General features: G+C 46.9%; 1 pseudogene; it reads left to right on the forward strand.

The window, feature by feature from the left end:
* Positions 1 to 1,446: 1,446 nt before the first annotated feature.
* LOC116881034 lies at positions 1,447 to 23,682 on the forward strand (annotated as a pseudogene).
* The last annotated feature ends 237 nt before the right edge of the window (positions 23,683 to 23,919 follow it).

The following is a 23,919-nucleotide window of genomic DNA, read 5'->3' on the forward strand; positions in this document are numbered from 1 at the left end:
CTGTCTAGCTCTGGGTATAATGATGGCCTTCACACAGAGAGACACAGACACACACAGACACACAGACACACACACACACACACACAGAGCTTTGGCCAAAATGAAACCTGCACCATGAAAAAGACAATGATGGGACTGACAGGTGAATAGTTCCTCCTTCTTCCCACAGACCTTGAAGTTACAGCCTGCTCTCTGTCTGCTCCCCAGTGGGCCACTAAGCCTGGAAATCCAGTGCTGCAGTGGCCGTGGCTACAGTAGCTGTGGTTTTAGGGTCCTGACTGGACTTTGTGGGTGGGCAGCAGCTCTCAATGCTTCTTCCCTTCTCAGGCCTCCTCCTCAGGGCCTGATGGTGGGACCTCTTCCCCCTCCCTGGCCATCTTTCCTCGACCCCACAGCTGTTAGAGCTCAGCCTGCCAAGTCTCCCAGAGTCATAAGGAACTCGCCACCCAGTGTAGGTGGGAAGAACATGGAGATGCAGTCAGCTGGGTGGGAAGGCCGATCCCAGGAGGCAATGCTCTGAGGTCCAAGCCAACCCCACTCCTGGAATTTTCAACAATTCCATGAGAGGCGCTGGAAAGGACATTTGGCCCAAAGGCTACCACTCTTCCCAGCTTAGCCCCTCAGACACATGACAGGGGTTCCTCAGAGAATCCCAAAGACTGGTACAAAGGCTGAGGGGAAGGAGAAGTGAGAAGACAGCTTCTCTGCAAGGACAAGCCAAGGCCCCCATGGACCCTGAGGGTCTGGTGCTCCTTGCAATTGGTTCTTGTGTGGTCCATCAAGACAGAGAAAAAAAGAGGACGAATACAAAAAAAGTATTAGGAGGCTGCAGGTTTTCCTTTAAAGAGCTTAGACTTTGGAGGTGGCATCTAAAACTCCCCAGCTCTGTGACTTTGGGCAAGTTACTTAACTTCTCTGAGCCAAATCTCTAAAATGGAGATAATGATACTTTTCCTGCTGGGCTGGTGTTGTAAGAATTAGAGAAAATACATACAGAGCACCAAGACAGTGTCTGGTGGTGCCTTAATACTAATGATGATAGTTACAGTCTGGGGAGAATTTACTATGTTCTCAAGCGCTGAGAGATATGAAGTCACTTGCTTTTTATTCGTGGTGGAAAAGAACGGATGTTGCAGGTACAAACACAGACTGGGTCTCTGGCCTGGTGCTGCACCTCCTTCCCCAGGAGACGGCCAGCCTCCATCTCTTCTCACAGGGGCACGTGACTCAGAAGGGTGGAGGCCAGGCCATGAGTCCATGGCCTTGTGGCCTCAGAGCACCTACGTGTCCTTGGGTGGACTCTTCGGCACCCAGAGATCAGGCGCAGCCCGGCTCTGCTTCTGCGACCACAAGGTGGTATGGCCCGCAGCCATGGGAGAGCTCTTCTTTTTCCAAAGTATGTTTGCTGTATAAACACAATCGTAAAATAAGAGCCAAGTGTCGGCGATGGTGGGGTCGGAGCAAGAGCAGGGAGAGGCGGCATTCCTGGCGCTGGCCAGCTGCTCCCAGCCCGGCCCCAGCGGTCAGTGTGGAGGAGGACGGGCCCTGCGTCCCATCACGCTGTCAGGCCTCCCAGACCATACTTTCTTCAAACCTCACTTGGCTGGAGCCATCTAGAGAGAGGGTCAGGGGAGGAGGAGGCAGCCAGGGAGTCAGGCTAAACTTCTCCCTCTCTCTGGCTGCAAGACCTCGCCGGACTCAGAAAAATAACCCAGCTTCCACCGTCTTGTCATTTGATCCATAAAATTCACTGCTTGGGTACTTAAGCTGTTCCCCTGGGGCGACATCCATGCGATTCTGATTCAAAAGCGAAATTACTGACCGTGGAGTTGGCTCCACCATCAAGTAGCCAAAAGAAGGAACCCAGTCTCAGAGACGCTCTGAGCTACATATGCCTCCGTGGCTAAAATCAAGTGGGAAGATCAGAACGATGACCTCGGGGACAACACAACCCTGTGAACCTTCCAAACACAACACTGAGGGCAAAAACTTGCATCCATCAGGAGGAAGTAGGCAGAAGGGCCTGCACCATTCCAGCAGCTGTCTTAACCCTTGGTGTCCCCATGGCTCTGGAATTCCATCTCCTACACCCGCTGGCCCTGTGACCTGCCTGCTCCTTTTCCTCACCGCCCCCCACCTTCCCTTCCCCAGGACTCGGGGACTTTAGGAATAATTCCAAATCGCCACCAGGTGTAGCCGCCCCACGTTCAAGCCCTGGCTGGGACAGCTTTATTCTTCAAGGAGGGCAAGGAGTCGGGGGGAAGGTGCAAGGGGTCTGGAAAAGGCATGCTCGTTTCTGAATCAAATTCAGATGTACTGAACTCTGTCTGCTCAGAAGGAAAACTTACGGCTCACAGCTGCGGCGCAGAGAGCACGGGGATGAGGCCACGGAGGGCCCCCGCATATTTTCCTTGGCCTGCACACAAGCCGTTGACATCATTTCAGACATCGCCATTCATCCGCTGCTGCTGGGAGCTTGTGTGGCTGTATGAGGCTGTGTTCCAGAGTCTGGGGAAGGTCTGATTGCAAATTGGGTGGTGGTGGGGATGGAGGTGGTCCCGTTGAGTTTGTAAAAACAAACAGAAATGCACTGAACCTTGCCTTTCCTCCACCAGAATGATGAGTGAGATGAACCCCCACCCGCTCTGCCCAGCCCGCTTCCCCAGTGCAAACAGACCCAGGCCAAGGCTAGCGGAGACCCAGAGAAGCCTTTGTTCTGTCTGCACTATTTTGGGGAATGATGACGAATGTTCGCCACAGGTAAGAAAAGCTGGGGTTCCAGTAGCAAATTCTATCACGTCCTTCCAGACGTCACTCTGGGCCCATCTGCATTCTCCTGCAAATCCTGGGTAGCAGGAAAACTCTGTTAATGGTTCCCACAGGTCTCAGAAAAGAAAATGGCAAAAGTAGGAAATGTTAATATTAGGAAACAGGGCATGTGCGTAGGTGCACGTCGTGTAGAATTAAAAATCATTTTTTTGGAGACAACTCTCAGATGCTGGGGATATTGTCAAGGAGTTCCTCTTTTATCTGAGCTGCCCGAGTCCTTGCGTCCTCTCAGTTCAGGTAGCATGGAGTGTGGCTGGGTTGGTGGTCAAGAATTGGGGGATGCTTCAAGGCAGAATTAGAGAGTGCATTTCCCCTCTCCACCCCCAAGTCACTTCCCATGCTGAGAATGTGAGACTTTGTGTTTCCCACCATGGGCAAAGCTCTGGACCTTGTCACTGAGAAACCCCCCCAGACTCTAGTCACCATGGCATGAACTTGAAGCCCGACAGCGGCCACTCTTGGTCCTATAACAGCCCGGCTATAGGACTTCTGCACGGACTTGGGAATAGGATCGCTTCTTTCTTTTTTTTTTTTTTTTTAAAGATTTTATTTATTTATTTGACAGAGAGAGATCACAAGTAGACAGAGAGAGAGAGAGAGGAGGAAGCAGGTTCCCTGACGAGCGGAAAGCCCGATGCGGGACTAGATCCCAGGACTTTGGGATCATGACCTGAGCCGAAGGCAGAGGCTTAACCCACTGAGCCACCCAGGCTCCCCAGGATCGCTTCTTTCTTAAACATTATTTGACACAAAGTGTAGGAGCACAGCACCCTGCCCCAGGGATGCCCACCTGACTCGGAGCTGGAGAGGCCCCGGGATGTGCCTGGAAATGTTTAACCACCAGTCCTCTCTGAGGAAACAGCCCTGCTCTGTAGCATGTGCCGATTTCTATGGTGTAAATACTCCCACAAGGATCAGCTTCAAGCCACTGACTCGGGAGATGAGTCACTGGTTTCTTCCATTTCTGCACAACATGGGAGCAAAGGTTCAGATGTCTTTGTTCCCCACTCATTTTAAGGATATTTGTTTTCTGTCTGCCTGCCCACCTGTCTGTCTCTTCGTTTCTCACTCTCTTCCCCCAGCACCAGAAACATAGGACTCTGTGTCCCTAGAAGATGGGAGATACTTGTGATGGAAAGACTCCTGATCTCCTGAGTCGGTTCCTATACAGGGGAGCCAGCCAGGAGAGCCGTCTGTCCAAAACATCCACATGAGACTCCGTGTGAATGAGAAATTGACTTTTCTCACGGTGGAACGTTGATATTTAAGACTCTGTGTATGGTACATAGCAGTACTTAGTCTGACTACTACAAGGAGCCACCACTGTTTTCTCTTTTAGAGAGACGGAAACTGAGGCTTGGGGGTGAGCAGACCAGGCGTTATTACTAGCAGGTGGCAGAGCCAGGATTCAAACCTGGACCCTTCTGCCTCCAAGGCTTTTTGCTATGCTTTGCTGAATCTTCACAACAAAGGCCCATGTGTGGCTGGGGTTCCGAGGTCTGCAGATTTGCCCAGGGTGGGAAGCAGGTCTCCCTGCCGGAGAAAGCCAGTTATCTTTGGTAATCAGTCCTGCCTTCAGGGAAGTCTGGAAATCTGACCATCTGCAGCTTCCAGAAGATTGATTCCTCGCGTCTAAACCACTGCTGTTCAGGGCAGAGCAAGGATCCCCCGAAGAACTCTTAACCTGATGAGTGTTGTGCATTCAGGACAGCTGGCGAACTAAATGAGGGCCCCCCCCCCACAGCCACTGAGAGACCCCTGTCACCATGGGATTGCAAACATTACAACAATTCAGTAGGAACCCATACCATGAAAGTGCTGAACCCCACATTCTGCCATCAGGCGGGAGCTCCCTGGGAGTCACAGCCAGAATGACCAGGACCCCAGGAAGCAACTTCTTGGCTTTACCTTACTAACCATCCCAAGTGACTTAAGATAGGCACATTTGAAGCACTTATTGAGCACCTGCTGTGTACATCACAACTACAGTTACTATGACTTTTGCCACACCGTTGCAAAGACCAACAAGGGATTTTGTTGTTCTGATCTCCAGATACGTTCGAAAGAAATGCCTGCCAAGGGTGCAAATGTAAGGTCACATCTGGTTTGACATTTCATGAATCACCTTCGCGGCAAAGGATAACAATATGTAAGTTCAGGCCTGCCTCGGAAAATGCCCAACAGGAAATGGTGTTGGGTGATGTGGATGACACAGAAGGCACGAAGGGGGCCTCCTCCTCCTTCTCCAGATATGCCCTAGCGTCAACACAGAGCAAACACTCCAGAAAGTATCTTGAAGTGCTTAGCTTTAAGAAACGAGAGTTTTGTGAGCTGCTGGGTAGAGCTTACATGCTTCCCGAGCCCTCCAGAAATCTGCAAGATTCACCTCCGTGCTAATTCCGGACGACGGGGTGGCCTTTCTGCCACAGTCTTTCCCAAGGTACTTGAGCAACACATGGGCGGCTCAGCCGCGGGTCTGAATAAACCATTCGCTCTCCGAACCTCTGCCCTGCGGTCCCACCGTCACCACTTCCAGGCTCTTGGTGCTTCTGACGCAAACTGAAGACCACAGCCCGAGGTGTGAGTGGATAAGCATGAAATGACTAGCTGCAAGCCTGAGTGCTTGTCTACGGAGCTCTGGAAAATGCAAACTTCACAGACCATTTCTTTCTCCGCGGCCTGCCCAGCTCCTCCCAAGCCTTGGCATTCGACAGCCCAAGAGTAGTAATAGTAACTAATAATAGAAATCATTTCCAATCATAACACGTGGCCAGATCTTACTATAGAGTCATAGGGATTAAAATAACTCCCTGTATGAAAGAAACTGTTTGTCTCGCGATTCGACCTTTGGCAAACCCAGCTCCTGGGTCCCCAGCCGTCTCCCTGGGCTGGCCTGTGCGTCCGTGCAGAGGGAAACACCAGGCTGTGCATAACTTACAGGGGCCCTGGCCTCTAACACAGCTTGGCATCCTACTCCCTCCCCTCCTCCCACCGCCACCATTTCCCCATGCCCCACCCTCTGCCCAAAAACTTGGACATGAGTGTGTTTTTCCCCCCATCAAAAGCCGTGGGTAGCTCCCCATCATTTAGGTAATAACGTCCAAACCACTTTGACTTTAAATGCCCCAAACTCTATACCAATCTTTTATGTTACCCCTGTATCCCCCCATCCAGAATCCTATGCTCTAATCAAAATTATCCATTCATTTTCCCTGAACACACTTTTTAATTAAATAAACATTAAAGTAAAATGCAGTGAAGTACACAGATCCCCAGGGTACCATCAGATGAGTATTGATAAATGTACACAACCATATTATCAACCCCTGAGAATGTCCATAACTCACAAGTTTCCCTCATGTCCCCTTACAGTCAATTCTCCCCCCGTAGGCCACCACTTTCCTGATTTCTGTCCCCACAGATTAGTTTGCTTGCCTTGAACTTTATAGAAAGGAATCACATAGTCTGTCCTCTTTTGTGTCTGGCTTCCTCTGTATAACATAACGTTTTGATATTAACACACGCTATTGCAGGTGTCAGTAATTTATTCCTCACTTGTGAATAACAGCCAAAAGCATTCCATAGTACGAATTTGCCACGATGTTTTTATTCATTCACCTGTTGGCAGATATTTGGACAGTTGGCAGTTTTCACCAATACAAATAAAGCTGCTATGAACACTCCCGCACAGTCTTATCGAGGACATTTGCCTTCCTTTCGCTTAGGTAAGTACCCAGGAGTGGAGTTGCTGGAACATAGGATGGGTGCATTGTTAAGCCTGTTTGAAGCTGTTCACCTGTTTTTCAGGGTGGTTGTACCATTTTACCCTCCCACTAACCATGTACGAGACTGAACATCCTCTATGTTCTTGCCTCTGAGTCTTTGTTTTCACAATTTCCTATACCTGGCAAGTCAGGCTACTGCCTGACTCTTCCCCCATTAGTCACCTCTATTGAGCCACCTAATGTCTGTAACAAATAGTCCCAAACTGTATAATACCTTAAACTCAATGGTGTTTCCTTCTCATTCACTTCCTGTCCAAGGTAGTTCTATGCCAAGGAGTTCATTCCCAAAGAAGGCTTACAACGTGACCCTGTGTCAATGTTTAATTTAGCCAGTGGCTGGAGAATGAGAGGATGGAGAAAGAACAAATTTTTCTTTATTGGCTTGTCCCAGAGGTAGCATCCCTTTGACTCATGTCTCAGGTCTGGGAATTCATCCCAGGCTTCCCTTACATGCGTGGAAGGCTGTGAAACGGACAGCTGTTTACAACCACAAGTCTGCACCCTGGGAGCGGGGACAGAAATCTCTGGTGTACAGTTGGCCATCTCCACCACACCGGGGGTTAAAGTCTTACCCTCCCTTCTGATCTGTCTCCACTGAAACTGTCCCACAAGCCATGTGGAATCAATCCCTCCTACAGCCATACTCCCATCACACTTGCAGCCCCTCTTTGTGTAGCTCTTAAGATCCGCCTTTCATTAATCATTAGTTATTTCCATGTTTTGCCCACTAGACGGCGACGTCCTGGAGGCCGCTGGCCATCTTGGATCGTGGTGTTTGGTGCTCAGCGATGCCTCCCTAAGTATTTGCTGAATTCATGTAGTAGAGACATATGGCATCAACCAACTCCTCCTCTTGGACACACGACTTGGCTACAGTCCTCAATTCCCCAGCATCTAGCTGAGGCCCTGTGACTTGCCAGGCCAACATGCATAAGCCACAGCAACCTGGTCATCTCCAGGTTGATGTGGTAAGAATGGAAATGCTGGGTGCCTATGTGGCTCAGTGGGTTAAAGCCTCTGCCTTCAGCTCAGGTCATGATCTCAGGTCCTGGGATCGAGCCCCGCATCAGGCTCTCCGTTCAGCGGCGAGACTGCTTCCTCCTCTCTCCCTCTCTGCCTCCCTCTCTGCCTGCCTCTCTGCCTACTTATGATCTCTGTCTGTCAAATAAATAAACAAAATCGTTTAAAAAAAAAAAAAGAGTGGAAATGCTTCCCTATATTCTGGATTTCTCTTCCCTTGCCTGTCAGTGGAATGTGGAGTTCTAGAAGAGGACCCAACACCTGGCCCAAGCCGAGCCCCTCTGCTGACCCCACGGCTGAGATCGGGCATTGTTTGTTAATCAGTCAGCCTACTCTAACACATTCACTTTGCATCCACCAGCCACCAAACTCAGAGAGCTCAACCAGTTTTTCTTGTCTTCCCATTTCCTTTCATTACTTCTCATGATGGGCCAATAATCTGACACCAGGCCCCATGCTGGTGTGGGACGCCAGTGTCTAGGTAAAGAGAGCTCTTATGGTTTAAGTGAAGCTGTGGTTTTGTCGTTCAACCTGCTAATAACTCCACTGAGTCTTAGATGTTATGCAACTCTTCTGTGCTCCATTTGATGACAAGCTCTTCAGAATCAGGTAGGAATTCTTCCCCATACCCTGAATACATCACTATTCATTCACTTAGGACATATTCGCTGAGTACCTACTATGTGTCACTTACTATTCTAGGCACCAAAGAGAGAGCAGCAAAGAAAAGGCTCTCTGTCCTCAGGGAACTTAATGTTATACACTAGGAGAGATGGGCAATAAGTGTGATTATTGGGAAAAAAAAAAATGGAAAAAACAGAAATCCCATCACATAGCCTCATGTCTTTCCTTCCCAGGTTCTGGCACAGGGAACATTTTTCACATTTATTTGAGTCAATAATTGATGAATGTCTGTCTCACTCCCAGAGTTGCGAGATCCATGAGTGTGGGGTACCCCTCTAGCACGATGTTAGAGAGCAAACACTCCATAAATATTTCCCGCATCAGAAATAAAAGGAATGATTATGGTAAGATCTATGACCTGCTGAGAGCTGATTACTTCCCGGGGGCCATGCAAAAGGTTTGTGGGCATTATCTCATTAGGTCCTTACACCAGCCCTGCAAAGTAGCTGCTATTATCTCCCAAGGGAAGTGGGGCCCAGAGAGGCTAAGGTGACCGGCTCAGTGTCACATGACGAGCAGTAGGTACAGACCTAATATTGAATTCCCACACTTTCCGCAACAAGAAGTGCTTTCCTATGTCCCATATATTCCTTCTCCACAACAAGGAAGCAACAGCTATGGGCCACTGTCTCTGTGAGCCAGAAAATTCCTTCCCTCCTGCACTTTGCCCTGGCCAGCCCAGGCGGCCTTCCCCGACAGATGGAAGATGTGTGCTTGTGGTAATTACAGACCGTGTTGTCCTTTTCATTTATGTCTTCACAATCCAGCTTGACATTGTGTCATAAAAGTTTATGTACTGTGTTCTCTCCGCTCCTTACTAATATTCTCCGGCATTCTCCCTGGCCATCCAGAATCAATACTATCGCTCCTCTCTCAATAAAGTAGGGAGCTATGAACAAGGCCCAAATGTGCACAATGGCTATTTGCAGCAATTAGACGTCACACTGAGAAATGACCGCACTGAAGGAGAGTGGGTAAGATCTAAGGACCAGCACGTCACTAATGTCCCTCACTGGGGACCCTGGAAATCGGACTGCTTTAAAAAAAATACCCTCTCTCTGCTCACCTCTTCTCCTTCTCACATTCTGTGTCTCTTTCTTCCTCACAAGAGATAAGGAGAGAGAAGTGCATTCAAATTAGGGACCCCAGCAATCGATTTTTACTTGCAGTTGGTGGATTGTAATCAATGTTAATTAACCAGATTCTTTTTCAGCAGAGGTTGGGACAGGAGAGTAACTGCACAGTATTTTTGACCAAGACAACAGATATTAATGGGCTTGGGTAGGGTTGGAGAGCAGGAGGGAGAGGGGAGGCAGGTGCTAAGAGGCTCAGTGGGAGAGAACAGGTACACAGAAAAAGGAAAGCCTTGGATAGTTCAGGGTGGTCCTATCCATAGGCTCTGGTAGCCTGGTGGCTCAGCCTTTTACAGATCTTCTGCCAAGGAGCAGAATTCCTTTCCTGGGCCCAGTGGACAGCATGGGGGACATTTCCTAACATGGTCAACTGTCATAAGCAGCCACCGGGAGGATGGCAGGTGACTTGAGCCAGGCCCCTTTCAATGAGCCTATCACTTGGGAGTGCTGCTCATAACTGAACAATGAGGCACAAAGAGAAGATCAGGAATTTAACAATGGAAAGTTTGGGTTTGAGCATTAGAAGGTGCTTCCTGGCTCTGGAAATGTGGGTAAGTTACATAACATCCAGATCCTCCATTCCCTCATCTACAGTGAACATGATTACCACTGACCTCATGTAAAGACTCCAGTATGATGGCATATGGAGGCACACTGTGACATGCTACAGGAATGTCAGCAGCAACCACTATTACAGGTAACAAGGGCAACACCCCAGGACCACTGATGGCAATCAGCCAGCGTATGAGATGGGACTACAGGTTCCTTTCTGATCTCGAATGACATAGGATGCTGTCTTTGCCATTATCCATGCCAATTTTACTTGAAAATCTCCCCTATCTTTAAAGAAAAATCTAGCATTGAGGAGAGGACTCCTTCTCAAAATCCCAGAGAAGTAAAAGAAAGTGGGAACAGCTGGAAACACAATAGAACTGCCAGAAATCAACCCAAAAGTTGTACCTGCTTTGAAACAGTGCAAGCTTTACAAATTTTTGGACAAAATAAGAAATAAAAACAGAAGAAACCTATGGGCACCATCTCCTTGAGCAACCTATCATGGTCAGGTTCTCTGGGCTTCCCCCAGCACACACAGGAGACTCGGAGGGTCACAGAATAGGGGTTGGCTGGCGGGAGACAAATTAACAGATGCTCACCATGTAGGGCATGGGGGAGCCCAGAAGAGGGCTGCATTCCTTAGCTGGGGCTCTAAAGAAAGGACATTCTCAGTGAGGAGAAGAACAAAAGAACAGAAAGGGAAATGAACAGAGGAAACTAGAAAGGGAGGGAAAATCAGGACAGCACAGGGAAAAGAAATGATTACCTCACCCCAGGATTTATATACTAAGCTCCTATGCAAATCTTGTCTCATTGATCTGTGACTTCAGTGAATAAAACTGCCTTTTCTGGGGCTATTGATTGTGAAGCAAGCTGAGAAGGCCAGGTCAGTCCTGAGTAGACCTGAGGGGGTGGTGAGCTCACAGTGGGTGGGCCTTGCACTTAATTAGGAAAGACCAATTGCCCACAGTGACCTAAGGTGCATCCTTGTGGGAGAATGTATCTCCAATAGTCCCCCTCTCCCCCTACAAAAAATTCACTGTTTTTTGGCAAACAGAACCATGTCTGCCATCCCAGAGCTTTAGAGTGGGGCCTCCCTGGGCCTGGTCTAAGGGCAGCGGGCCTGGCACATCTTCAGGGAGATTGATCCCCAGAAACCAGTGGGATTCAACATCAACCTGAAAGACAGAGTCTGAGTCTTGAGTATGGGCAAATCTGAAGAGTTGGGGAACATAGGACAAGCTTCCATATGGTGCTCCTGGGAGCGACAGTGGAGAGATGGGAATGCGGGAATCCTTTTCACTGGCTCATTCCCCAGAGCTGTGTCAGACCGGTGGGCTGGGTGTACTGAGCTCCCTGGGGGAGATGTCGCCTTAATGCAAAAGAAGTTTCGAACAAGAACATGATGATTAAGATCCTGTCACTCTCCTGCTGAAAATTTTTCAGTGGAAAGCCATGAAAAGTTATTGACTCATTTTTCAGAGTTTTGTCTCTTCACCGTTAGCACAGGAGGTCTTTTGGTTACACCTGATGTTATCAATCTTGGTTGTGATAGTAGAGGGTAGAGACCTCACCGGTATCCTACAACGGATACAGAAGCATAAAGCTGACCAGTCATCCCAGTCAGCCTGAAAATATGGTAAATCCTGTGTCCTGGGAAACCCCTTAACTCTGGACACTCCGGGTCAGTTGGTCACAGTAGGCACGATCATCAAGCACCCACCAAGGCCCCACTGAGGACTATCTGAAGCCATCTTAGCCCCAGTGAGGCTCTCCCTGGGCTCCCTTCACAGCCCAGCTGCTTCCTCGGCACAACTAGTCCAGTCTCCCAGCCCTCCACTGCCACAGGCTGAATCCCAAGCTTCCCTCCCTAACAAACACCCCAATCTCTGCCTCAAAGCTGCATCCTGGAGACCTCTATTGAAATTTCCATGAAGTCATAATTATGGAAGGAAAGACAGAAATGTGATGCATGAAATCGTGATACCCCACCCCCTAAGAAGATGAACTGAATTCCTAACCCCCAAGCACTTCAGAATGTGGCCTTGTTTAGAAATAGAGGCTTTGTAGGTATAACTAGTGAAGTCAGATGAGGTCAAACAGGAGTAGGGCAGGCCAATCCGACAGGACTGACCTCTTTTCAGGAAGAGAGAGGTGTGCGGCAGTGATAACGTCATGTGAAGTCAATGGAACATGAGAAAGAAGACGGAGGCAGGGACTGAGTCAAGTGGCCACAGATCAAGGCATGCCTGAAGGTGCCAGATATCAGAAGAGGAAGAGATGGTTCTTCTGCCTGAGGCTTTAGGGGGAGCCTGCTTCTGCTGACATGTTCACTGGTGACTTCCAACTTCCCAGACTGTGAGAGAATGTATTTCTGTTGCTTTGTGTCACTCAGTGTGTGGTACTTCATTAAAACAGCCCTAGGAAACTAATAAATGATGTTAGAAGGCAAAGAAGACAAGGAGAAGGGCCACAGAAACAATGAAAGAACTCTCCTTGTGCAAGCCAAGAGCTATGGATCCCTTCTGAGGGGATGTCCAGAAGTCAGCCTGCGGTAGGGGGAAAGAGAAGTTCAGGCTTGGACCCATTCCAACAAGTCCTGGAAAATACCAAAGGCCAAGAGAGCCCAGCCTGGGTCTGGGGCCTGGGGGTCCTTGCCCTGAAGGAGTATAGAGCTACAGGAGCAGACAAGTCCAGCAGAGAAGATGTGGAGAGAGAAAGGCAGAGGGCTTAGTGTTGAAGCTCAGAAAGTTGTCACAGTTGAGGGCTGGGAGAGAAAGAGGGATCTCGAAGACCCTGATAGGAGAGCAAGAGAAAAGCAAGAGAAGGAGTTCATAGAGGGAGACAGGAGAGGAGAGACAGAGATCCAGACACATCAGAAGGCGAGCTGAGCAAGAAGCGGGCAGTGACAAGTGGATTCAGTGCCTCAAAGGTTCGATACTCACCTCTTCATTAGGCACTGTGCAGGATCAGGGAATACAGCAGAGAGCAGGACTTTCCTGCCCTCGTGATGCTTGTACTCTTATAGAAAAGACAGAGCACTTGAGGGCAGACAAGGCTTCTTAGACTCTGTGGTGAAGGACCAGTTGCCAATTTCTTTGTGGACTGATACCATGTCACATAAATGTCAAGTTGCTATAAAAGTCTCTTAACACACATTTCTGTATTTGCCTGTTCACAGACTGACGTGGACTGCCTACCACATCCTGAGCAGCTTGACTGACAAAGATGATGACTGTCTACCAAACAGCTCCTCTTGTTTTTTACTTCGCCAAAGGCATGCAGTGTTGCTCAGGAGGCTACAAGACTACATACCCCAGCTAAGGAGAGGCAAGTTGACAGCTTCTGGTAGAGCTTCCAGGAGAGTTTATAAAGGGAAATGACTCATCTGGGTGACATTCTCTCCAGTTCCTCTCCCTTCATGGATGCAACACTTGCATTCCGCAGCCATCTTGCAACCATGAGGCAACACTTAGCAAAAACTTGAAGGACCCAGGTCTCTGTCAACCATAAAGCTACAATACCAGCTCAGGAGAGCCTAGCTCCAAATTTCCCCTTATAGGGAAAGAAAATTAAAGTTTTAACTTGTTTTTGCCACTACAACTTGGGACCATCATCAAGTATATTTTTCATCTGTGTCATAAGTTAATAGGCACTTACCATGCAGGGTTGTAAATACTATTATCACAACAACGAGGGAAGGACAGATTACTAAGGAGTCCAGAGAAACTGCCTCTAACACAGGTTGGACGGAGGGTTGGGGAAAGCTCTCTGAAAGAAAGAAACAATGGCAGAATAAAATCCTAAAGGAGGAAAAGTTAAGAAGGGAAAGGGATTAATGGGGAAAGGAGCTTCCCAAGCCCCCACATGTAATCCAGTTTTTGCAAAGACCAGGATGTGAGAGGAGTGGGGACATAGGAAGAACTCCAAGTAGTTCGTGTGGCTGGAATGAGAGTGCGAAGAGGGCGTGGGAAGGGAAGAAAAGGCATGGTCTGCCTCAGGGTTGTGGCTGCCAAGTGCTGGAACGTGGTTGTCAGGCACGTGACCTTCTAGAAGCTTCTCCCCCAGCCAAACTCAAGAGAGAAACTTTCAGGAGACAGTGTTACATGCTAGAAATCAAATAGCAGTTTCTAGTTCTGATAGCGTCTCTGATGAGGGGACTCATGCTCGGTTTAGCCAAGTTGCTCACCTCTTGGTTCCCATTCCCAAATCTGTGAAACAGGCTTCGTGACACCATGCCATGAACCTTACAAGGGCTTTGTGAACACAGGTTGTGCTATCTTACAAGTGAAGAATGTAAAGGGGCCATGTTCAAGCCTCTCATTTTACTGGTAAGGCATAGGAGGCCCAGAGAAGTCATCCCAGCTACACAGAGACAGCTGAGCCTGGAATTTAGCTCTTCCAGCAATCAGGCTGTTTTTCTTCTCCTGCAAAGAGCTGAGTGTTATGCACATGAAGTGGATGGTTATTGTTCCTGCCAAAGGGAACACAGCAGAGCAAGATGATACTTTCTTATTTCAAGAAACCTAGTACTTGAAGGTGCTTGGAATAACACATACTTTTGAAACTAACTAAATATTTGGAGTGCGTCTTCCCATCCTTCCTTTCTGCTCTGAAAGCAAAAACAAGTCTCTGTAATTTGGTGAGGGGGACTGAATTAGATAAAAGGGAAAATCGAACTCAGTAACTGCAGATGGGAAAGTGCCCTCAAGTATTTAGACCAGATTCACATCATTGGAGGTAACTCTTAAGTTTCCACTGAATCACTGAGAAGACACAGCCAACCCCCTTTGGTGACTTCACAGTGGCTCTCTGAAAAGGTCACTGTAATCCACCCTCTTCATTCCATAAACAGCATCTCCGAAAGCCCTGTTGGGATGACCATTACTTGGGGGACTACAGAGAAGATTCATAACCAAACGAAATAATATTATAGTAATAACTATTATTTACAGAATGTTTGCCTGTATTTGGTTTCATGCTTATAATATCCCTGAGGCATTGATTAGTGTTGTGAAGTGTGTAAACCTGGTGATTCACAGACCTTTACCCCTAGGGCTAATAATACATTATATGTTAATTAAAAAAAAATTAAAAATTAAAAAATTAAAAAAATATGTCCCTGAGGCATGAGGACCTCTGTCCCCATTTTCTGGATGAAGAAACCAGGCCTTGATGCTCCACTGACTTCCTTCCCATCCAATCAATTACCATGCCCTGCTGAATCACACTGTCACTTCCATGGGTCTTAGTTTTTCCAGTGCTTCCTGGAAAGCCTGGTGTCTTCTATTCACTTCTTCCCAGATGTTCTTGTCTGGGAACATCACCCCCCATTCTCAGATATGTGTGGGATATTCTCTGGTATCATGGCATCACCGCAAACTCAACAAAACTTGTGTTCCCTTGCAAACTCCCTATTTATCTGAACTTTTTTCTTGTAACTCAATTGCCCAAGACTGAACCATACATCCTCCATTTTACCGAAAAAGGTCTATTTACAAACTCCTGAAAATGCCTTGTACTTCCTACCCTTGCTCATGCTGTTCCCTCCCTCAGGTTCCACTAAAATTCCACCTTTTCTCTGAAATCCTCCCTGATCTTCCCAAGAATAAGGTGCTTCAACATGTGCAGAAAAATAAAAGAACAAAGATGTTCACTACAATGCTGTTTCTAATGGAGTGAAAAATCTCAGATTGGATCCAACTGTTGGTTAGTAAGAGACATTAGTGTGTACATGCACGATGGAATATTATACAGCCAGTGAAAATAAAATAAGGATAAGATGTATCTACATGTACTGATAAGGGTTAGAGAACAATATGTATAATATGGTCCCAGTACATAGAAATGTTTCTACATGGAGGCACCTGGGTGGTTAATTCAGTTAAGTGTCTGCCTTTGGCTCAGATCATGATTCTAGGATCCTGGGATCAAATCCCGCATTATGCTCCTTGTTCAGCAAGGAGACTCCTTCTCCCTCTCTCTCTGTCACTCCCCCTGCTCATGATTTCTCTCTCTCACTCTTTCTCTATTTCAAATAATAAGTAAAATCTTTAAAAAAATGTTTCTATCTGCATAAAAATTCTGAAAGGCTACAACAAAATTCTTAATAGTGCCTATCTCTGAGATTAGAGATGGAAAAGTAGAAAACTATACTCTTTTTCTAAATACATTCCTAAATTATATTCATTTTTATGGCAGTGAATTACCTTTATAATACTAAACTTCCCCATTTTGGAAAAAAATTTTTCTCTTTTGAATTGCTTAGAGCCCATAGTATGCCTGAAGGGTCTGGATATGTCTTACACATCTGTTATCCTCCAGGGCATGCAGCACACTGCCTCGCATGTCAAAAGTTGTCTTAAATTGGGATATTTTCATTGGGTATAAAGCACTGACATAGAAGATTAAATTTAAGAACCCTGCTTCCTGGCATTTCCTCGTATATATTGTGGATGGTCCTGACACATAAACACACACATAATTCACCACCACCACCTTCACATTCATGAGTAGAAACTAAACAAGGCAAAGAATGCATAATCGTTCTTCAAAGGGAAAACCTGTTCATCAGATTTGGAGAGAGAAGCTGGACCACTCAGAGATCTCAAATAAGGGAGAATAAATGAGGACAAATTTGTTGACTCTTACCCAATCCCTGTTTTCTCATGGTTCTAAGATTTTAAAATGTCTCTGGGAGATACTGTATTATAACCAGGGTCAAAATCTATGACCAAGATAAAAGAAACTGTTTAAAGTGTCAGTGAAGGGATGGGAATGTATAGGCTTCTGTACTTACCTCTTCCTGCTTGTTTGCTTATTGTGATCAGTGTAAATAATTTAAACTGTTGGGTTATATTCTTGAATATCAGTCACTGTGGTAAGGTGTGAAACATAGGCAGTGGGACTGTCTTGTCAATGGACCTTCTTAAGGACAGGAAACGGGGTGCCAAGTGTCCTTTCAACAGACAGTAGCTGCGACTGTGGGATTCTTTGGAGACCCAGGGACATACCAGAAGCAGAGCTTTGAAAATAGAAATAGAAATGTTTGGCAGATTGGGAAAGAAAACCAGGCTCCAAAACTACCCAGCAATCATAGCAATGTGGTCTCAGTGGCTGGACAAGGATATTAGGGCATATCATCACCTCCAGAACCAGTCCTCCCACCCCAAAAGATATTTTTAAATGTTAGTTCCACCTGCCATACTAGTTCTTGAAAGGTGTAAGTTCACCAAAATCCCTTTGTGGGCTTGTGATCTGTGGGGAGACAATACTTAAATATTCTCATCCATTCATCATAAGCCTTTACTGATACCAACTTTGTGCCTGTTAGGATACAGGGTAGAAAAGAAGAAGGTGAGAACTTCCACCATCAAGGAACTGAGACAACATGAGAGAGTATACAACGACAAAATTAAGTAGGGTTCACACTGGGTAAGATTTCAGGGGACTCGTTCATCAGGAGATTTTTTTAGGTGCCTCTTATGAGCCCTGCAAATGCAGAGAACCCTGTGGGACACCAAAGAAATACAAGATGAAACTCAGATGCTGCTCTCAAGGACCTTAGCATCTTCTTGGAGAGTGCAAGACTTTCAATTGGAAACGATGTGAGAACAACGGTATTGAGTGAGATACTGAAACATGAAGTACAAAGAGAAGGGATAAATTGAAGGTTAAGAAAAAGGACAAAAAGTAGTTGAAGGCTTCCATTCGATTCAATTCTACACATATCTGTGGAACTCCTTACTATGTAGCAGGCATTAGGCAGACACTTGGGAGATGAGACTAATGGGACAATTTTGGACAAAATAGATTTCTTCCCTTCACAGCACCAATAGTTTAGTAAGGCAGGCAAGATATATGTAAGTAAATATAACTAATACCAGTTGCTATCAGTTGGACTTAGTATGTCTGGGCCTACTCACTCCATCCAAACAAAGATGGATAATGAGTTCCAAATCACTTAAGAAGATTTTGGCAATGAAGAAGGAGGAGGAGGAGGCAGAGGAAGAAAGAAAAAGAGAGAGAGGAACAAGGAGGAGGAAGGAAAGGAGGGAAAAGAAAAAGGAGGAGAAGAAGAGAAGGGAAGGGAAGGGAGGAGGGGAGGGAAGGGAGGGGAGGGAAAGCAAGACCTTGAATCAGAATGGCTTAAACCATGAGAAATTTGCCATTCACATAACTTCAAGTCCAGAGGTAAGATGATCCCAAGCAGACGTTACTTCCAGCTCTCTGCCCTGCTGTCCTCGTTATTGACTCTTTTCCAAAGCTACTTCCACATGGCTGCAGCAGTTCTAAGCCTCTCTTCTAGATGTGACACCAAAAAGGAAACAAGGGACAGTTGTGTTTAGAGGTTTCTCTCCCAGAAGACCCCCAGCAGACTTTTGTTCTTGTCACATTGGCCAAAGTTAATGTAACCCTGGAGCTATGACCAGCTGGGAGCTGGACCTTGTGCTAGACATCATACTTGAGACAAAGTCTCTCATTCAAAACATGAGGAAACAGGAATATAATAGCCAGCTACAGCACCATGAGCTCTCAGAACACTCAAGAGTACAGAGCGCCTCTGTGGATCAGTTGGTTAGGCATCTAACTCTCAATTTCCACTCGGGTCACGATCTCATGGGTTGTGAGATTGAGCCCCAAGTTGGGCTCCACACTCCAAAGGGAGTCTGCTTGAAGATTCTCTCCCTCTGCCCCTCCCCCTGCTCACGCTCTCTCAAATAAATAAATAAATAAATAAATAAATAAATAAATAAATAAAATTTTTTTAAGAGTGGTATTAGGTGGGAATGGGGAGTGGAAGAATGAAGAAGAAAACTCATGAAACGGTAAAAGTAGCTGGCAGAAGAGGAGGGGATCAGAGGCAATGAGAGAAGCAAGTTCTAAGACTAGAGGCAGAATCTGAGTCTTGACCAAGTCATCTGCTAGGTAGGTACTGCCATAGTGCTACATTCCCAGTGTCTGGTGAACTGGCTGGAAAATATTAACCCTTCAGGGAATGCCAGCTGGATGTCTGTACAACTGAGTGAATTAATGAGCGTGGAGTCTGAAAATTAGCTGGCAGTTGTGAATTTCTAGTCGGAAGACCAGGGTCCTTTATGCTGTGTGAAGGAGTAAGAATTCCATCTTGAAGACTATGGGAAGCTGCAGGATATCTGAATGCAAGGATCGCACAACCACATTTTGGTTTTGCTGAAGACCATGCTCACTGGAGTACGGTCTAAGAAAGACTAGAAGCAGAATGACAGGTCAGCAAGAGTCTGCGCAATAATAAAATCCAAAGCAGATCAGAGACCAGTCACCACCACCCAGTGGTGAGGCTACCACACAGAAAAATCTGGATCTCTCTTCTTGGCCTTGCAGCAACCTGGGTGTTGTTGCAATGGTATTTCCTTATGACCTATTAGCATCCTCTTAAAAGAGAGCCCTCTTGCTAGTTAAAACAGACTAAAAGCCTATTATTACTTGACCAGTTTCTGGAATAAGGTATTATATATCTCAAGACTTTTTAGGGTGTGACTTCTTTCAAGTGCCTATAGAGACAGAGCATGGGATTAGCCGAGAGATTTCCTGCCTCCATAAAGGACTCAGCCATTCAGCTCTTCCCTGCCTGCTTCCAGTGGGCCCAGCACAGCCCATTCCCAAAGACCAATTGCTATGGGCTGTCATTGTCTCATCTATTAAAAAAAAAAGAAGAAAGAAAGAAAGAAAGAAAGAAAGAAAGAAAGAAAGAAGGAAGGAAGGAAGGAAGGAAGGAAGGAAGGAAGGAAGGAGAAAGAAAGAAAGAAAGGAAGAAGGAAGGAAGGAAGGAAGAAAAAGAAGAAAGAAAGAAAGAAAGAAAGAAAGAAAGAAAGAAAGAAAGAAAGAAAGAAAGAAGAAAGAGAAGAAAGAAAGAAAGAAAGAAAGAGAAGAAAGAAAGAAAGAAAGAAAGAAAGAAAGAAAGAAAGAAAGAAAGGGAGGGAGGGAGGGAGGGAGGGAGGGGGGGAGGGAGGGAGGGAGGGAGGAATCAAAACCTGATTTAGCCTCAGGGAGTTGTTGAGGGTGAAGAACATTCTGTCTGCTAGGAGCTCTGAACTCTTCAAAAGAGTGAAGAAGGTATATTATTCGTGCAAGAGAGTATTTTTCACTCTCACTGGGGAAACCCTCACTAGGGAGTGGAGGATGGAGCACTGTCCCTCCACCCTCTCTGCACACTCCTGACCCAAGCCCAACCTCAGAGGTATGGGGAGGAGGGGACACATTGCCCACAGCCCAGCCCTGAGACAAGAGAACCCGTGGCAGGTGCACGGTAGCCAGTCCCGGGGCAAGCACCCTCCCAGGCCAGCTGTGGTCTGAGTCAGGCTCAGAGGTTGCCTGCTCCCACCCAGCTCCCCTCCAGGGCAGAGACCCTCCCACAGCCGCCCCCACCCTCGACCTTCACAGAAGCCGCATCTCAAATCCTAGGTCAGACTTGAAGTCCATTGGTAATGAATCACCGGGACTAGAATTTGGTTCAGCCAATGCACGTTTGTCGGGGTAATAATGAGGGTTTTTATCCATCTTGCATGTTTTTTCCTTTTGGCTATAGTCACGACCCGAAGAGGATTACAGAAAGCAAAATATTGCAGTTCACTGGGGATCATATTTCCCTCTCCTCACTCTTTGCCTCCACTTGCTGCTGAAAAACCAAGGCTCAGAAAGGCTACCCTGGAGATCAGGAGCTGGGGGACACAGAGGGGCCGGTGGGACAGCACTGGGGGCACAGGCTTAGCAACCCCTTCCCCCCCCAGAACTTCATCATGCACGCAGTCAAACGAGGACTGGGTTTCCAGAAACCTGTGCAGCGGCCAGGAGAGTCGATGTTTGAGCCTTGAGGCAAAGACCTCTGGGTGAAAAAATGTCCCTGGAGAGAAGCTGGCTTGTGTCTTATGTTTTTCCAGAGGGGAGCAAAAGGTCCAATGTCCTCACTTGTGCTGATGAGAGGACGACAGCAGGTCCCCAGTACCATGACAAGCTGCCTCCTGACACTCGCACACACAAGCACAGTCCACCCCACCCCCGCTCTCCTGATGAGGAAGAGGAATTTGATGATCTGTTTTTGTGGGCACTCCAGAAGGGCTTGGGGGCATTTACCAGTTTGTTTCTTCTCCGGGACAACTGTTGGATCTGCTCAGAAGGGAGCCTTGCTGGGATATTCAATATCATGCCTTTGTTGCTTTAAAAATACCAGTGCCCCAGCAAGAGAAGGTCATGTACTTCTTGTTGGCACATGGCCCCAGACTTGGTGTTTTCTTTGTCTTGGAGAATCGCTTAGGTTTAATGGGTGTTGCATACAAGAATGATGGGAATTTAGTGATCACTTAAAAAAAAAAAATTTAAAAAAAAAAAAACAAAAAACAGGAGAAATCGAGCAAAACCAGGCCATCCTCAGTTCTTGCCCAGATCCCTAACAAGCCACTCAGAACAGTTCTCCTCCCTCAGGAAAGCCTTTGGCGGCACCAAGGACCTTGGGGTACATTTGGTGCAAAAGAAGCCATTCTGTAATGCCCAGAGCCTCATCTTCTCTCCATGGGCCACATGAGCAATTTCCTTCCACCTGTCCCATGGGCTGCCTCTGGCTCCACCCCCACCAATCCCATTCCTGGGGCCCGTGAATTCCAGGAAGTGATTTCAATGTGGTCATTTCCTGAAGAACCCCACAGAGGTAGGAAGCTCATTCTGTGGTATTTTCTCTTAAGCTGTCCTGGCTGATTCTTGCATTTCAGTAAGTCACATTCAACCCAAGAAAACTAAGTAATAATTATTGCAGAAATTGAGGAAGGGGGTGTTCCTGATGATCGCTGTTTTCTTTGCCCTTGGGCAACCTGCTCTTCAGGTGCTTGCTTCAGGGCATGTCAACCGGTCAGCTGGGGTGGGAGGGCTCTGCCCCTACATTTGAGAGGGGACAGAACATTGAGCCATAAAGGGCCCTGAACATTCCATCCCTGGCCTTAGTTTGCCAGGCCTATACACATTCTTTTCTTTTCTTTTTGGCTTTTCAAGTCAATCCTGGAAGCATCTCCTTCAGCAAGGTCTGCTTCTCCCCCCAGCCTAAGTTCCCTAAGGAGAAGGGCCTGGCCTGGTTTATCTCTGTGAATTCCCAGCCCTTGGCAACCCATAAACATAATGATAGTATTAGCTACCACTTAGTGAGTACTATAACTTGCACCGAGCACTTTGTAAATATCATCTCTTGCCATTAAAATATGCTTAACTGAATTTAAGTGACCCACAGAGCAGGAATGACACTAATTTAAGGGGCATGGTGGTAACCCGGATTTGGAATCAGAGAGACTTCCATTCAAATCTTGACTTTGTCACTCATTGATCACTTGAAACTCTGGGCCTGAGTTTTCTCTTGTCTAAATTGGAGTAAATAAAAGTTGCCCTACCAGGGCGCCTGGGTGGCTCAGTGGGTTAAAGCCTCTGCCTTCGTCTCGGGTCATGATCCCGGGGTCCTGGGATCGAGCCCCGCTTCGGGCTCTCTGCTCTGCGGGGGGCCTGCTTCCTCCTCTCCCTCTGCCTGCCTCTCTGCCTACTTGTGATCTCTGTCAAATAAATAAATAAATAATCTAAAAAAAAAAAAAAAAGTTACCCTACCTGCTCCATAGAGCTGTCAGGAAGAAATTACAAAGAAATATTTGTGAGATATTTCTTTGTAAGTTTGAACATTTTTAAAAAATTGAAATGTCCCTACAAATCTAGCGGTACCAACAGCCTGATTACACAGTGGGACTGTCACAGTTATGGGGAGGTATGGTATGAGGAGAGGTCAGACTTCCCAAAATGTCTTCCCAATGACCTATCATAAATTATTCCATCTCATCTGGCTCATAATTCCCACAACCAGCATGAGTAATAGCATGGACAGCAAAAGAGGTTGTTGCCAAGTCCCTGTATTAGTTATCAGTCACCATGTAACAAATTAGCCCCAAACCAGGAGCACTTGGCAGTCCACAGATCTGCAACAGTGTTTGGGCAGAACAGACCCAGGAACACCCCTTTTATCAACCTCCAACCATCCTCCAACATTTTTTCCAGTCACAACTTTTGGGGCCATCTTCTCAACCACCTTCTGCCTCTGGAACCCATCGACACCCTATTTTGAGCTTAGCTCCTTATTACCAATCCACCATGAGCTCCCAGATTCATCAGAATTATTCCACGGAAGTGGACGCCACTGTCAGCTGCCTGGTCAACATGTATCTGCTGGCCTCCTACACCTATCTCTCTGGGCTTCTATTTTGATTGCGACAATGTGGCTCTGGAGGGCATGAGCCCCTATTCTGCTAGTTGGCTGAGGAGAAGCACAAGGGCACTAAGTGTATCTTGAAGATGCAAGACCAGAGCAGTGGCCATGTCCCCTTCCAGGATGTACAGAAGCCATCCCAAGACGAGTGGGGTAAAACCCTAGACATCATGCCAACTGCCCTAGTTCTGGAGATAAACCTGAACCAGGCCCTTTCAGTTCTGCATGCCCTGAGATCCACCCATGGAGACGGCCATCTCTGTGACTTCCTGGAGAGCCGTTTCCTAGATAAAGAGGTGAAACTCATCAAAAAGACAGAAACTACCTGACTCACCTCTGCAGGCTGGCTGCCTCCCAGACTGGGTTGGGTGAGTATCTCTTTGAAGGGCTCACCTTCAAGCAGGACTAGGAGACTCTGAAGCCCTGCATCCTTTGAGGGGCCCCTCTGGTATCCTCCTGGTGCCAGGGCTTGGGCCTGAGACTCTCCTTGAAGCCATTAGGAAGCTTTTTAACCACCCTGGAGCCCTCTCCCAAGCCAAGAACCAAATGGAAACAAGAAAGCTTTTTGCAGCAAAACAACCCCCAAGAAATAAACAAACAACAACAATAACAAAAACCAATTAGCCCAAAACCTAAGTGGCTTAAA

This window comes from Lontra canadensis, unplaced genomic scaffold (genome assembly GCF_010015895.1).
Source record: "Lontra canadensis isolate GAN:19392208 unplaced genomic scaffold, GSC_riverotter_1.0 scaffold70, whole genome shotgun sequence".
NCBI lineage: Eukaryota > Metazoa > Chordata > Mammalia > Carnivora > Mustelidae > Lontra > Lontra canadensis.